Here is a 16,179-nt window from a genome sequence, read left to right on the forward strand (position 1 = left end):
TCCTTATCCTTCAGTATACAACCCTTTCTAGAGGACGTGTGAATAGCCCTGACCCTGTAATACCCAGGGCCTTATCCTTCAGCAAACAACCCTTTCTAGTGTACATGTGAATAGTCCTGGCTCTATAATATGCAAGGCCTTATCATTCAACACACAGCCCGTTCTAGTGTGCACGTGGATAGCACTGGCTCTATAATACCCAGGGCTTTATCCTTCAGCACACAGCCCTTTCTAGTGTACACGTGGATAGCACTGGCTCCATAATACCCAGGGCTTTATCCTTCAGCACACAACCCTTTCTAGTGTACATGTGTATAGCCCTGGACCTATAATACCCAGGGTTTTATCCTTCAGTGCACAACCCTTTCTAGTGTACATGCGAATTACCCTGGCTCTATAATACCCAGGGCCTTATCCTGAAGTACACAACCATGCCTGGTGTACACGTGACCGACATTGGCCATAACCACATGATTCACGCTGCATTTAACGATATTTCCTTACGTCTACCAGATTTGGGTCCATTACCCCGCCCCATCTGGATCTCCCTGTAATTTATTTCCCTCATATAAGGTCCGGACACCAGCAGAATTCCTTGTATCATCTCATAATTTGCGGGGTGTTGCCCGTATTCCTTCTTGCAGATCAATGAGAAAGATGGTGAAGAGCAAGAGTCCCATCACTGCTCCTTGTGTAACTCCATCAGTCACAGGTCCACACACAGAACCACTGCCATTAATAACAATCTTTTATTTTCCAGAGTCTAGCCGGTTCCTTACTAAACCCAAAATCTACCTGCTAAACCCACAGGACTCAACCTTATTCTGCAGGCTTCCATGTGGTATTTTGGAACTCAAGATCCAGAAGGGTCGAAGGGGTACCTGCATCCAACAAGTTAGTAACAACCTCAAAAGTGCGATCAAGTTAGTGAGATCAACTCTTTGTCTGAACACTTGCTGAGATACTTTAATAACGTCTCTGTAAATTTGACCATACAGTGTTTCACTGACGATGCGTTTAACTGAAGTGAAACTGAAGAGCCTGTAATATCCCGGTTCTCACATTTCCTACAATAAGTCTTGGAACCACACGAGTCCATGAAACAATTGTATTCACAGCGAAGAGTTCAGTATATGAGCACGGGACCCACGGAGCACACTCCCGATTGCTTGGGGCGCTCTCGGTGGCTCATGTTAGGCTCAGCTGCCTGGGCAGTTTTGCCACCCATACAGAACGGGCTAAATCCGGAAAATCTGTCAAAACTGAATGTATCTGTGATGAACTGGACCTGTCGACAATGATTAAAACTGTACTGAACTGGACCTGCCACCCTGAATGTAACGGTGCTGAACTGGACCTGTCCACACTGAATGTAACGGTGCTGATCTGGACCTGTCCACACTGAATGGAACTGTGCTGAAACGTACCTGTTCACACTGAATGCTACTGTGCTGAAACTGACCTTGTCCAAAATGAATGGAACTGTGCTGAACTGGAGCTGTCCACACTGAATGCTACTCTGCTAAAGTCGAGCTGTCCACACTGAATGCTACTGTGCTGAACTGGATCTGTCCACACTGAATGTAACTGTGCTGAACTGGACCTGTCCACACTGAATGTAACTGTGCTGAACTATACCTGTCCACACTGAATGTAACTCAGCTGAACTGGACCTGTCCACAGTGAATGTAACTGTGCTGAACTGGACATGTCCACACTGAATTTAACTGTGCTGAACTGGACCTGTCCACACTGAATGGAACTGTGCTGAACAGGAGCTGTCCGCACTGAATGTAACTGTGCTGAACTGGACCTGTCCTCATTGAATATAACTGTGCTGAAACTGACCCTGTCCACACTGAATGTAACTGTGCTGAACTGGAAATGTCCACACTGAATGTAACTGTGCTGAACTGGACCTGTTCATGCTGAATGTAACTGTGCTGAACTGGACCTGTCCACAGTGAATGTAACTTTGCTGAACTGGACCTGTCCACGCTGAATGTAACAGTGCTGAACTGGACCTGTCCACACTGAATGTAACTGTGTTGAACTGGACCTGTCCACACTGAATGTAACCGTGCTGAACTTCGCCTGTCCACGCTGAATGTAACTTATCTTAACTGGACCTGTCCACACTGAATGTAACTGCTGAACTGACCCTGTCCACACTGAATGTAACTGTGCTGAACTGGAAATGTCCACACTGAATGTAACTGTGCTGAACTGGACCTGTCCATGCTGAATGTAACTGTGCTGAACTGGACTTGTCCACAGTGAATGTAGCCGTGCTGAACTGGACCTGTCCACGCTGAATGTAACAGTGCTGAACTGGACCTGTCCACACATATTGTAATTGTGCTGAACTGGACCTGTCCACACAGAATGTAATCGTGCTGAACTGGACCTGTCCACGCTGAATGTAATTGTTCTGAACTGGACTTGTCCACACTGAATGTAACTGCTGAACTGGAACTGTCGACACTGAATGTAACCGTGCTGAACTGGACCTGTCCATGCTGAATGTAACTTTGCTGAACTGGACCTGTCCACGCTGAATGTAACTGTGTTGAACTGGATCTGTCCACACTGAATGTATCCATGCTGAACTGGACCTGTCCACGCTGAATGTAACTGTGTTGAACTGGACCTGTCCACACTGAATGTAACTGTGTTGAACTGGACCTGTCCACACTGAATGTAACCGTGCTGAACTGGACCTGTCCACGCTGAATGTAACTGTGCTGAACTGGACCTGGCCACACTGAATGTAACTGTGTTGAAGTGGACCTGTCCACACTGAATGCTACTGTGTTGAACTGGACCTGTCCATACTGATTGTAACTGTGTTGAATGGACATCTCCATACTGAATGTTACTCTGCTGAACATGGCCTGTACACACTGAATGTAACTGTGCTGAACTGGACCTGTCCACACTGAATATAACAGACCTGAACTGGACATTTCCACACTCGATGTAACCGTGTTGAACTGGACCTCTCCACACGCAATGTAACTGTGCTGAACTGGACCTGTCCAAATTGATTGTAACTGTGCTGAACTGAACTGGTCCACATTGAATGTAACTGTTCTGACATGCAACTGTCGACACTGAATGTAGCCGGGATGAATTTGACCAGAGCATTCTGAATGTAACGGTGCTGAGCTAGACCTACCAACACTGAAACTAACTCTGCTGAACTGGACCTGTCCACATTGAATGTAACTGTGTTGAACTGGACCTGTCCACACTGAAAGTAACTGTGCTGAACTGGATCTGTCCACACTGAATGTAACCGTGCTGAACTGGATCTGTCCACACCGAAAGTAACTCTGCCAAACTGGACCTATCCACACTGAATGTTGCCGGGATGAATTAGACCAGTCAACACTAAATGGTAGGACACTGAGTAGTGTAGTAGAACAAAGGGGCCTTGGAGTGCAGGTCCACAGAACTCTGATGCTAGCAGGCCAGGTAGATATGGTAAAGAATGCATACGGAATACTTGCTTTTATTAGCCAAGGCATAGAATATAAGAACAGGGAGGTTATCCTTGAACTGTATAAAATAGTAGTTAGGCCACAGCTAGAATACTGCCTGTAATTCCAGTCAACAAATTACAGGAAATATGTGATTGCATTAGCGAGGGTACAGAGGAGATTTACGAGGATGTTGCCTGGACTGGAGAATTTTCGCTATGAGGAAAGATTGGATAGGCTGTGTTTGATTCTTTTGGAACCGAGGAGGATGAGGGGAGACCTTATTGAGGTGCCTACAATTATGAGGGGTCTAGATAGAGTGGATAGGAAGGACCCATTTCCATTAGCAGGTGGGAAAACAACCAGGAGGCATTGATTTAAAGTAATTGGTAGGAGGTTTAGAGGGGAATTGAGAGGAAATGTCTTCACCAGAGTGTGGTGCGGGTCATGATCTCACTGCCTGAAAGGGTGGTAGAGGCAGAAACCCTCACCACATTTAACAAGTGCTTGAATGTGCAATTGAAGTGCCGTAACATAAAAGGCGACAGGCCAAGAGCTTGAAAGTGGGATTAGGCTGGATAGCTCTTGGTCGACCGGCAAGGACACAACGGGCTGAGATGGCCTCCTGCCGAGCTGAAAATTTCTATGATTCTATGTATGCAATTGTGCTGAACTGGACCTGTCCACACTGAATGTAACTGTGCTGAACCGGAGCTGTCCACACTGAATATAACTGTGCTGGACTGGGGCTTACACACTGAATGTTTTCCGTGCTGAACTGGACTTCTTCACACTGAATGTAAATGTGTTGAACTGGACCTGTCCACACTGAATGTTTTCCTTGCTGAACTGCACCTGTTCACACTGATTGTCAATGTGTTGATCTGGACCTGTCCACACTGAATGTTTTCCGTGCTGAACTGGACCTGTGCACGCTGAATGTAACCATGCTGGACAGGAGCTGTCCACACTGAATATAACTGTGCTGAACTGGACCTGTCCACACTGAATGTAACCATGCAGGACTGAACCTGTTCACACTGAATGTAACCGTGCTGAAATGGACCTGCCCACTCTGAATGTAACTGTGTTGAACTGGACCTGTCCACACTGAATGTAACTCTGTTGAACTTGACCTGTCCACACTGAATATAATTGTGTTGAACTGGACCTGTCCACGCTGAATATAACCGTGCTGAACTGAACCTTTCAAAACTGAAGGTAACTGTGCTAAACTGGACCTGTCCACAGTGAATGCGGTTTGAACAGAGTGCTGCGAGTTGGGTGAGTCAGGGAGGCTTAAACGTTTTCTAAAATCAAACGTTTGTTTGTTTCACATTTACTGTTACTGTCTACTGTTTAAAATATAAATTACCCAGCTTTATGCAGGGTTATAAAGGGATATAAAAGGCCTATAATTCAGAGCAGCTGAAGGCAATTAATTAGTGAAATCGATTAAGCTGGTTCTCCTGTAGCTGGGCTCGCAATTCGCCTTTGTTTCAGGGCTTATAAAACAGGCTTTGAAGGGCGATTTTGCACTGAGTGCAGTTTCAACAGAGTGCTGCGTGTTGGGTGAGTGGGAGTTAGGAGCTCTCTTGCTTCACCTTTGTTTTTCCTAACTTTTCACCCTGTAGGAAGAGGCCGGTGACAGGAGCAGCAGGAGAGTGGCGTTACTGTGAGTTTTTAGACTTACTTTCGCAGGCTTATTTTTAAAGGCATATTTTTAAAGGCCGGTCAATCTCACAGACTGGTGGCGGTGTTCCAGAGCCACGCCACAATTCAAAAAGTGACGTGGGCAAGAGGAAGCAGCTGATTTGGTGAGTATGGCCAGGTGAGTATTTATACTGCTCTATAATTTGACAGTTATGTTTAATAGTTTATAAAGTTTAGAAAGCATTAATTTTTGTGGTTATAGATTCCATGGTCTCTGTTGTGTAGCAGGGAGTGCTAGTAAACAAGGGCCCTCGGGCATATCATTTAATTGTAGTGTAATTGGTGGTATTGATTTGATTTAATTTTATTATAATTAATTAATGGGTAAGGCATGGCAAGTCATGGCAGCACAGCTCAGCCCCGTGGCATGCTCCACCTGCACTATGTGGGAAATCAGGGACATTTCCTGTGTCCCTGATGACCATATGTGCAGGAGGTGTATCCAGCTGCAGCTACTGGCAGACCACATTGCAGCACTGGAGCTGCGAATGGATACATACTGGAGCATTTGCGAAGCTGAGGACGTCATGGACATCATGTTTAATCAGTTGGTCACACTGCAGGTAAAGGCTGAATAGGTAGGAAGTGAATGGGTGGCCACCAGGCAGAGTAGTAGGTGCAGGCAGGTAGTGCAGGGGTCCCCTGTGGCCATCCCCCTCTCAGTCAGATATACAGCTTTGGATATTGATGAGGGAGATAGCCTATCGGGGGAAGGCAGCAGCAGCCAACTTCCTGGCACCATGGGTGGTTTTACTGCAGAGGACAGGAGGAAAACGAGCGGGAGAGCTATAGTGATAGGGGATTCTATTGTAAGGGGAATAGATAGGCATTTGTGCAGCCACAAATGAGAATCCAGAATGGTATGTTGCCTCCCTGGTGCAAGGGTCAAGGATATCTCAGAGCGGCTGCAGGGCATTCTGGAGGGGCAGGGTGAACAGCCAGTTGTCCTGGGACATATCGGTACCAATGACATAGGTAAAAACCGGGATGTGGTCCTAAAAGCTGATTATAGGGAGTTAGGAGGGAAATTAAAAAATAGGACCAAAAGGTAGTAATCTCAGGATTGTTACCAGTGGCACATGCTAGTCAGAGTAGAAATAGAAGGATATATCAGATGAATACGTGGCTAGAGGAATGGGGAAAGGGGGAGGGATACAACTTCTTGGGACATTGGAACCGGTTCTGGGAGAGGTAGGACCAGCACAAACTGGATGGTTTGCACCTGGGCAGGACCAGGACCGATGTCCTAGGGGAGTGTTTGCTAGTGCTGTTGGGGAGGGTTTAAACTAAAATGGCAGCGGGTTGGGAAACTGTGTAGGGAGACAGAGGAAAGGGAAGCGAGGATAGAAGCAAAAGACAGGAAGGAGAAAAGGAAAAGAGGAAGGCAGAGAAATTAAAGGTATAAATCAAACATGGCCACAGTAATTGTAAAAGGTCTAACAGTGTTAAAAAAACAAGCCTGAAGGCTTTGAGTCTTAATGCGAGGAGCATTCATAATAAGGTGGATGAATTAGCTGCACAAATAGATGTAAATGGATATGATATGATTTAGATTACGGAGACATGGCTCCAGGGTGAACAAGGCTGGGAATTCAACATCCAGGGGTATTCAATATTCAGGAAAGACAGTCAAAAAGGAAAAGTACATCGGGTAGCATTGCTGGTTAAAGAGGAGATTAACACAATAGTAAGGAAGGATGTTAGCTCTGATGATGTGGAATCAGTATGGGTGGAGCTGAGAAATACCATGGGGCAGAAAACGTTAGTGGGAGTTGTTTCAGACCCCCAAACAGTAATGCTGAGTTTGGGGATGGTATTAAATGGGAAATTAGAGACGCATGCAATAAGCGCACAGCAGTTATCATGGGCGACTTTAATCTATATATAAATTGGGCTAACTAAATTAGAAACAACACTGTGGAGGAGGAATTCCTAGAGTATATACGGGATGTTTCCCTGAACCAATATGACAAGGAACCAACAAGAGATCAAGCCATCTTGACTGGGTATTATGTAGTGAGAAAGGATGAATTAGCAATCTTGTTGTGTGAGGCCCCTTGGGGTGGAGCGATCATAATATGATAGAATTCTTCATTAAGATGGAGAGTGAAGTATTTGACTCAGAGTCTAGAGTCCTGAATTTAAATAAAGGAAACCAAGATGGAATGAGGTGCGAGTTGGCTAGGATGGATTAGGGAATGTTACTTAAAGGGTTGATGGCAGATAGGCAGTGGCAAACATTTAAAAATCGCAAGGATGAACTACAGAATTTGTTCATCCCTGTTTGGCATAAAAATAAAAAAAGGTGACTCAACAGTGGCTAACAAGGGAAATTAGGGATAGCATCACATCCAAGGAGAGGACATATAAATTGGCTAGAGAAAGCAGCAAAACAGAGGATTGGGAGCAGTTTAAGATTCAGCAAAGGAGGACAAAGGGATGAAAGTATGAGAGTAAGTTGCAGGGAATATAAAAACTGACTATAAGAGTTTCTATAAATATGTGAAGAGATAAAGATTGGTGAAGTCAATCGTAGGTTCCTTGCAGTCAGAATCAGGTGAATTTATAATTGCAGTGCTGGAGCAGTGATTGGATACATACTGGACCATTTGCAATGCTGAGGATGTCGTGAATAGCACGTTTAATCAGTTGGTCACACCGCAGATTAAGCTGGCACAGGCAGAAAGGGGATGGGTGACCAACAGGCAGAGTGTTAGTGAGTATAGGAATGGGAAGATAGAACAGATGAATGCGTGGCTAAAGAGTTGGTGCAGGAGGGAGGGCTTTAGTTTCCTGGATCACTGGGTCTGCTTCTGGGAAAGGTGGGACTTGTACAAGTCGGACGGTTTACACCTGAACCAGAGGGGAACCAATATCCTTGCGGGGAGGTTTGCTAGCACTGCTGGGGGGGGTTTAAACTAACTTGGCAGGGGGATGGGGAACAGAGTGGAGCTATAGCAGGGGGTGATTTACAACCAAATACAGAGGAAAAAACAAGGCAGAGCAAATATGTGAAGGCAAAAGGGAATATGGCAAGGCTGGAAGGCATTTATTTTAATGCAAGGAGTCTTGCAAATAAGGTGGATGAACTGAAGTTGTTGTTGAACACATGGGAGTATGATATTGTTGCTATCACGGAGACATGGTTGAGTGAGGGGCAGGACTGGCAGCTCAATATTCCGGGGTATATAATCTTCAGGCGAGACAGAGGGGGGTGTAAAAGGGGAGGGGGTGTTGCAATATTAATTAGGGAATCCATTACTGTTGTAAGGAGGGATGATATATTAGCGGGTTCCTCTAATGAGGCCATATGGGAAGAACTTAAAAACAAAAAGGGGGCAAGCATTTTGCTGGGAGTGTACAATAGCCCCCCCCCCCCCGCAAACAGTCAGGGGGAGATAGAGGAACAGATATGTAGGCAAATCTCAGAAAAGTGCGAAAATAATAGGGTAGTAATAGTGGGGGATTTCAACTTCCCCAATATTAATTGGGATAGTCAGAGTGTGAAAGGCTCAGAGGGTGCAGAATTCTTAAAGTGCATCCAGAAGAGCTTTTTGAGCCAACATGTAGAAAGTCCTACAAGAGAGGGGGCGATACTGGACCCAATTCTGGGGAATGTAGCCGGGCAAGTGGTGGAAGTGTCAGTAGGAGAGCATTTTGGCGACAGTGACTATAATTCGGTGAGATTTAAGGTGGTCATAGAAAAAGAAAAAGACGGCCCGGAAATAAGGGTTCTAAATTGGGGGAAGGCCGATTTTAATATGATAAGGGAGGATCTGGCCAAAGTGGACTGGGAGCAGCTACTTATAGGAAAATCCACATCAAAACAGTGGGACACTTTCAGAAGGGAAATAGAGAGAGTACAACGCCAACATGTTCCTGTAAAAGTCAAGGGGGGGGAACCAACAAGCAAAGGGAACCTTGGATGACAAGGGATATACATAAATGCATTAGAAATAAAAGGGGGGCTTTTGGCAGTTACAAAAGACTAAAGACGGAAGAAGCACTAGAGGAGTGTAAAAAGTGCAGGGGCATATTAAAAATGAAATTAGGAGGGAGAGGACGGGCCATGAAATAACACTGGTGAGCAAAATTAAGGAAAATCCTAAGATGTTTTATATAGTATATTAAGGGCAAGAGAATAACCAGGGAAAGGGTAGGGCCCATTAGGGACCAAAGTGGCAATCTGTGTGTAGAGCCAGATGATGTAGGCAGGGTTTCAAATGAATTTTTTGCAATTGTGTTCACTATGGAGAGAGACGAAGCAGAAATAGAAATCGGGCAAGGGGACTGTGACATACTTGAACATATTAGCACCGAGAGGGAGGAGGTGCTAGCGGTTTTAGCAGGCCAAAAAGTGGATAAATCCCCAGGCCCGGACGAGATGTATCCCAGGCTGCTGTGGGAGGCAAAGGAGGAGATTGCAAGGGCTCTGACACAAATTTTCAGAACCTCTCTGGCCACAGGGGATGTACCAGAGGACTGGAGAACAGCTAATGTAGTACCATTATACAAGAAGGGTAGCAGGGATAAACCAGGGAATTACAGGCCAGTGAGCCTAACATCTGTGGTAGGGAAATTATTGGAAAAAATTCTGAGGGACAAAATTAGTCTCCACTTGGAGAGGCAAGGATTAATCGGGGATAGTCAGCATGGCTTTGTCAAGGATAAATCAAGTCTGACAAATCTGATTGAATTTTTCGAGGGGGTGACGAGGGGGGTGGATGAGGGAAATGCTGTGGATGTGGTTTACATGGACTTCAGTAAAGCTTTTGACAAAGTCCCGCATAGGAGACTGGTCAAGAAGGTAAGAGCCCATGGGATCCAGTGTGCCTTGGCGCATTGGATTCTAAACTGGCTGAGTGGCAGGAGGCAGAGGGTGATGGTCGAAGGTTGCTTTTGTGACTGGAAGCCTGTGTCCAGTGGGGTAACTCAGGGATCGGTGCTGGGTCCCTTGTTGTTTGTGATCTACATAAATGATTTGGATGAGAATGTAAAAGGTATGATCAGTAAGTTCGCAGATGACACGAAAATTGGTGGGGTGGTAAATTGCGAGGAGGAAAGCCTCAGGCTACAGGACGATATAAACGGGTTGGTCAGATGGGCGGAAATGTGGCAAATGGAATTTAACCCTGAAAAGTGCGAGGTGATGCATTTTGGATGGACAAATAAGGCAAGGGAATACACAATGAGTGGTAGGACCCTAGGAAGTACAGAGGGTCAGAGGGACCTTGGTGTACATGTACATAGATCCCTGAAGGCAGCGGAACAGGTAAATAAGGTGTTAAAAAGGCATATGGGATATTTGCCTTCATTAGCCGAGGCATAGAATATAAGAGCAGGGAGGTTATGATGGAGCTGTACAAAACGCTGGTGAGGCCACAGCTGGAGTACTGTGTGCAGTTCTGGTCACCTCACTATAGGAAGGATGTGATTGCTTTGGCGAGGGTGCAGAGAAGATTCACCAGGATGTTACCTGGGATGGAGCGCCTCAGCTATGAAGAAGGACTAAACAGGCTGGGGTTGTTTTCCTTGGAGCAAAGAAGGCTGAGGGGGGACCTGATTGAGGTGTACAAAATGATGAGGGGCATAGATAGGGTAGATAAAGAGGAACTTTTCCCCTTAGTAGGGGGGTCAATAACAAGGGGGCATAGATTCAGGGTAAGGGGCAGGAGATTTAGAGGGGATTTGAGGAGGAACCTTTCACCCAGAGGGTGGTTGGAATCTGGAACTCACTACCTGAAAGTGTGGTAGAGGCAGGAACCCTCACAACATTCAAGAAGCATTTGGATGAGCACTTGAAATGCCATTGCATACAAGGCTATGGACCAAATGCTGCAAAATGGGATTAGACTGGACAGGGATGGATGGGCGGTGCAGACACGATGGGCCGAAGGGCCTCTTTCTGTGCTGTAAAACTCTATGACTCTATGACTCTATGAGTACTAGGCACAGGCAGGTAGTGCAGGCGTCCCCTGTGGCCATGCACCTCTCAAACAGATACACCTCTTTGGATACTGATGCGGGGGGGGTGGCCTATAAGAGGAAGGCAGCAGCAGCCAACTTCCTGGCACCAGGGGTGGCTCTGCTGCACAGGACGGGAGGAAAACGAGGGGGAGAGCTATAGTAATAGGGGATTCTATTGTAAGGGGAATAGATAGGCGTTTCTGCGGCTGCAAACGAGACTACAGGATGGCGTGTTGCCTCCCTGGCGCAAGGGTCAAGGATGTCTCGGTGCGGCTGCAGGGCATTCTGGAGAGTGAGGGTGAACAGCCAGTTGTCGTGGTGCATATAGGTACCAACGATATAGGAAAAAAACGGGATGAGGTCCTAAAAGATGAATATAGGAATTTAGGAGGTAAATTAAAAAACAGGACCTCAAAGGTAGTAATCTCAGGATTGCTACCAGTGCCACGTGCTAGTCAGAGTAGATATAGAAGGATATTTCACATGAATACGTGTCTAGAGGAATGGCGCCAGGGGGAGGGATTCCATTTCCTGGCACATTGGAACCGGTTCTGGGGGAGTGGGACCAGTTCAAATCGGATGGTTTGCACCTGGGCAGGGCCAGGACCGATGCCCTAGGGGCAGTGTTTGCTAGTGCTCTGGGGGAGGGTTTAAACTATAATGGCAGTGGGTTGGGAACCTGAGCGGGGAAACAGAGATAAGGGAAATAAGGATAAAAGCAAAAGACAAGAAGGAGAAAAACAAATGTGACAGGCAGAGAAATCAGGGGTATAAATCAAACATGGCCACAGTAAATGATAATTCGAAAAGATCTAACAGCGTTAAAAAACAAGCCTGAAAGCTTTGTGTCTTAATGCGAGGAGCATCGTAATAAGGTGGGTGAATTAGCTGCACAAATAGAGGTAAACAAATATGATATGAATGGGATTATGGAAACATGGCTCCAGAGTGGCCACGGCTGGGAGCTCAACATCCAGGGGTATTCAATATTCAGGAAAGATAGGCAGAAAGGTAAAGGAGGTGGGGTAGCTTTGCTGGGTAAAGAGAGGATTAACAAAATTGAAAGGAAGGATATTAGCTCTGATGATGTGGAATCTGTATGGATAGAACTGAGAAATACCAAGGGGCAGAAAGCGTTAATGGGAGTGGTATATAGACCACCAAACAGTAATGCGGAGGTCGGTGATGGCATTAAACGGGAAATTAGAGAAGCGTGCAATAAGGGCACAGCAGTTATCATGGGTGACTTTAACCTACATATAGATTGGGCTAACCAAATTAGTAACAGTACTGTGGAGGAGGTATTCCTGAAGTGTATACAGGATGGTTTCCTGGAACATTATTTCGAGGAACCAACTAGAGATCAGGCCATCTTAGACTGGGTATTATGTAATGAGAAAAGATTAATTAGCAATCTTCTTGTGCGAGGCCCCATGGCTCAGAGCGATCATAATATGATAGAATTCTTCATTAAGATGGAGGGTGAAATAGTTGACTCAGAGACTAGGGTCCTGAATTTAAGTAAAGGAGAGTATGATGGTATGAGGAGCGAGTTGGGTAGGATTGATTGGGGAATGTAACTCAAAGGGTTGACGGTGGATGGGCAATCACAAACATTCAAAGATCGCATGGATGGACTACAGAATTTGTTCATCCCAGTTTGGCATAAAAATAAAACAAAAAAGGTGACTCAACCGTGGCTAACAAGGGACATTAGGGAGAGCATAAGATCCAAGGAGCGGACATATAAATTGGCCAGAAAAAGCAGTAAACCTGAGGATTGGGAGCAGTTTAGTATCCAACAAAGGAGGACAAAGGGATTAATTAAGAGGGGGGAAATAGATTATGAGAGTAAGCTTGCAGGGAACATAAAAACTGACTGTAAAAGCTATTATAGATATGTGAAGAGAAAAAGATTGGTGAAGTCAAGCGTAGCTCCTTGCAGTCAGAATCAGGGGAATTTATAATGTGGAACAAAGAAATGGCAGACCAATTAAATACATACTTTGGTTCTGTCTTCACAAAGGAGGGCACAAATAACCTCCCAAAGATGTTGGGGAACATAGAGTCTAATGAAAGGAAGGAACTGATAGAGATCAGTATTTATAGGGAAATGGTGTTAGGGAAATTGATGGGATTGAGGGCCGATAAATCCCCAGGGCCTGATAATCTACATCCTAGGGTACTTAAGGAAGTGGCCCTAGAAATAGTAGATGCATTGCTGGTCATCTTCCAAAATTCGATAGATTCTGGTACAGAACACATGGATTTGCGGGTAGCTAATGATACCCCATTGTTCAAAAAGGGTGGTAGAGAGAAAACGGGGAACTACAGACTGGTAAGCCTGACATCGGTAGTGGGTAAAATGCTAGAGTCCATTAAAAAGGATGTAATAGCAGAGCACTTGGAAAAAAGTGACCGGATCAGACAAAGTCAACATGGACAAAAGGTTAATCGTGCTTGACTAATCTACTGGGATTTTTTGAGGATGTAACTGGTGAAATAGATAAGGGAGAACCAGTGGATGTGGTGAATTTGGATTTTCAAAAGGCTTTCGATAAGGTCCCGCATAAGAGATTAGCGTGCAAAATTAAGGCACATCGGATTGGGGCAAGGTATTGACGTGGATAGAGAACTGGTTTGCAGACATATAGCAAAGTGTTGGAATAAATGGCTCTTTTTCAGAGTGGGTGTCAGTGAATAGTGGGGCACCGCAGGGATCAGTCCTTGGACCCCAGCTATTCACAATATATATTAATTATCTGGACGAGGGAACTGGATGTAATATCTCCAAGTTTGCAGATGACACAAAGCTGGGTGGGCGTGTGTGCTGTGAGAAGGATGCTGAGAAACTCCAGTATGATTTGGACAGGTTGGGTGATTGGGCAGCAGCATGGCAGATGCAATATAACGTGGATAAATGCGAGGTTATCCACTTTGGTGTTAAAAAGAGGAAGGCAGATTATTATCTAAATGGCAATAGATTGGGAGAAGGGGAAGTGCAACGAGACCTGGGCGTCCTTGTGCACCAGTCACTGAAAGTAAGCATGCAGCTGCAGCAGGATTTTAAGAAGGCAAATGTTATGTTGACCTTCGTAGCGAGAGGGTTTGATTACAGGAACAAGGATGCCTTGCTGCAGTTGTACAGGGCCTTGGTGAGGCCACATCTTGAGTATTGTGTGCAGTTTTGGTCGCCTTATCTGAGGAAGGATGTACTTGTCATGGAAGGAGTGCAGCGAAGACTCACCAGGCTGATACCTGGGCTGGCAGGAATGGCGTATGAGGAGAGATTGGGTCGATTGGGCTTGTACTCGCTGCAGTTTAGGAGAATGAGAGGAGATCACGTCGAAATTTATAAAATTCTAACAGGACTAGACAGACTAGATGCTGGAAGGATGTTCCCGATGGTTGGGGTGTCCAGAACCAGGGGTCTCGGTCTAAGGATAATGGTTAAGCCATTTAGGACAGAGATGAGGAGCAATTTCTTCACCCAGAGAGTGCTGAACCTGTGGAATTCTCTGCCAAAGAAGGCACTAGAGGCCAATTCATTAAATATATTCAAGAAGGAGTTGGATATTTTTTTAAGGCTTAAGTGATCAAGGGATGTGGAGAGAAGGCAGGAACAGGGTACTGAATTTGGATGATCAGCCATGATCTCATTGAATGGTGGAGCAGGCTCGAGTGGCCGAATGGCCTACTCCTGCTCCTATCTTTATGTTTCTATGTTTCTATGGAACAAAGAAATGGCAGACCAATTAAATACATACGTTGGTTCTCTCTTTACAAAGGAGGACATAAATAATCTCCCAGAAATGTCGGGGAACACATGGTCTAATGAGAGGGAGGAACTGAATGAAATCAGTATTTGTAGGGAAATGGTGTTAGGGAAATTGACTGGAATGAAGGCCGATTAATCCCCAGGGCTTGATAATCTACATCCTAGGGTACTTAAGGAAGTGGCCCCAGAAATAGTAGATGCATTGCTGGTCATCTTCCAAAATTCTATAGATTCTGGAACAGTTCCCCATGGATTGGAGGGTAGCTAATGTAACCCCACCATTCAAAAAAGGTGCTAGAGAGAAACTGGGGAATTATAAACCGGTAAGCCTGACATTGGTCGTGGGGAAAATGCTGGAGTCCATTATAAAAGATGTAATTGCAGAGCACTTGGAAACAGTGACAGTAACGGACAAAGGTAACATGGATTTACGAAAGGTAAATCATGCTTGACTAAGCTACTGGAAATATTTGAGGATGTAACTGGTAGAATAGATAAGGGGGGACCATTGGTTGTGGTGTATTTGGACTTTTGGAAGGCTTCCGATAAGGTCCCACATAAGAGATTAGCGTGCAAACTTAAAGCACATGGGATTTGGGTAAGGTACTGACTTGGATAGAGAACTTGTTGGCAGAAAAGAAGCAAAGAGTTGGAATAAACTGTCTTTTTCCGAGTGGCAGGCAATGACTAGTGAGGTACTGCAGGGATTGGTGCTAGGACCCCAGTTATTCACAATATATATTAATGATCTAAACGAGGGAACTAGATGTAATATCTCCAAGTTTGCAGACGACACAAAGTTTGGTGGGCGTGTGTGCTGCGAGGAGGATGCAGAGAAACTCCAGTATGATTTGGGCAGGTTTGGTAATTGGGCAGGTGCATGGCCGATGCAGTATAATGTGGATAAATGTGAGGTTATCCACTGTGGTGGATTATTATTTGAATGGCAATAGTTTGGGAAAAGGGGAAGTGCAGCGAGACTTGGGTGTCCTTGTGCACCAGTCGCTGAATGTAAGCATGCAGGTGCAGCAGGCGGTTAAAAAGGCAAATGGTATGTTGGCCTTCGTAGTGAGAGGGTTTGAGTACAGGAACAAGGATGTCTTGCTGCAGTTGTACAGGGCCTTGGTGAGGCCACATCTTGAGTATTGTGTGCAGTTTTGGTCGCCTTATCTGAGGAAGGATGTCCTTGCCATGGAAGGAGTGCAGCGAAGATTCACCAGGCTGATACCTGGGATGGCA

This window comes from Somniosus microcephalus, chromosome 4 (genome assembly GCF_052327205.1).
Source record: "Somniosus microcephalus isolate GS21.2 chromosome 4, FLI_Smic_1.0, whole genome shotgun sequence".
Taxonomy (NCBI): domain Eukaryota; kingdom Metazoa; phylum Chordata; class Chondrichthyes; order Squaliformes; family Somniosidae; genus Somniosus; species Somniosus microcephalus.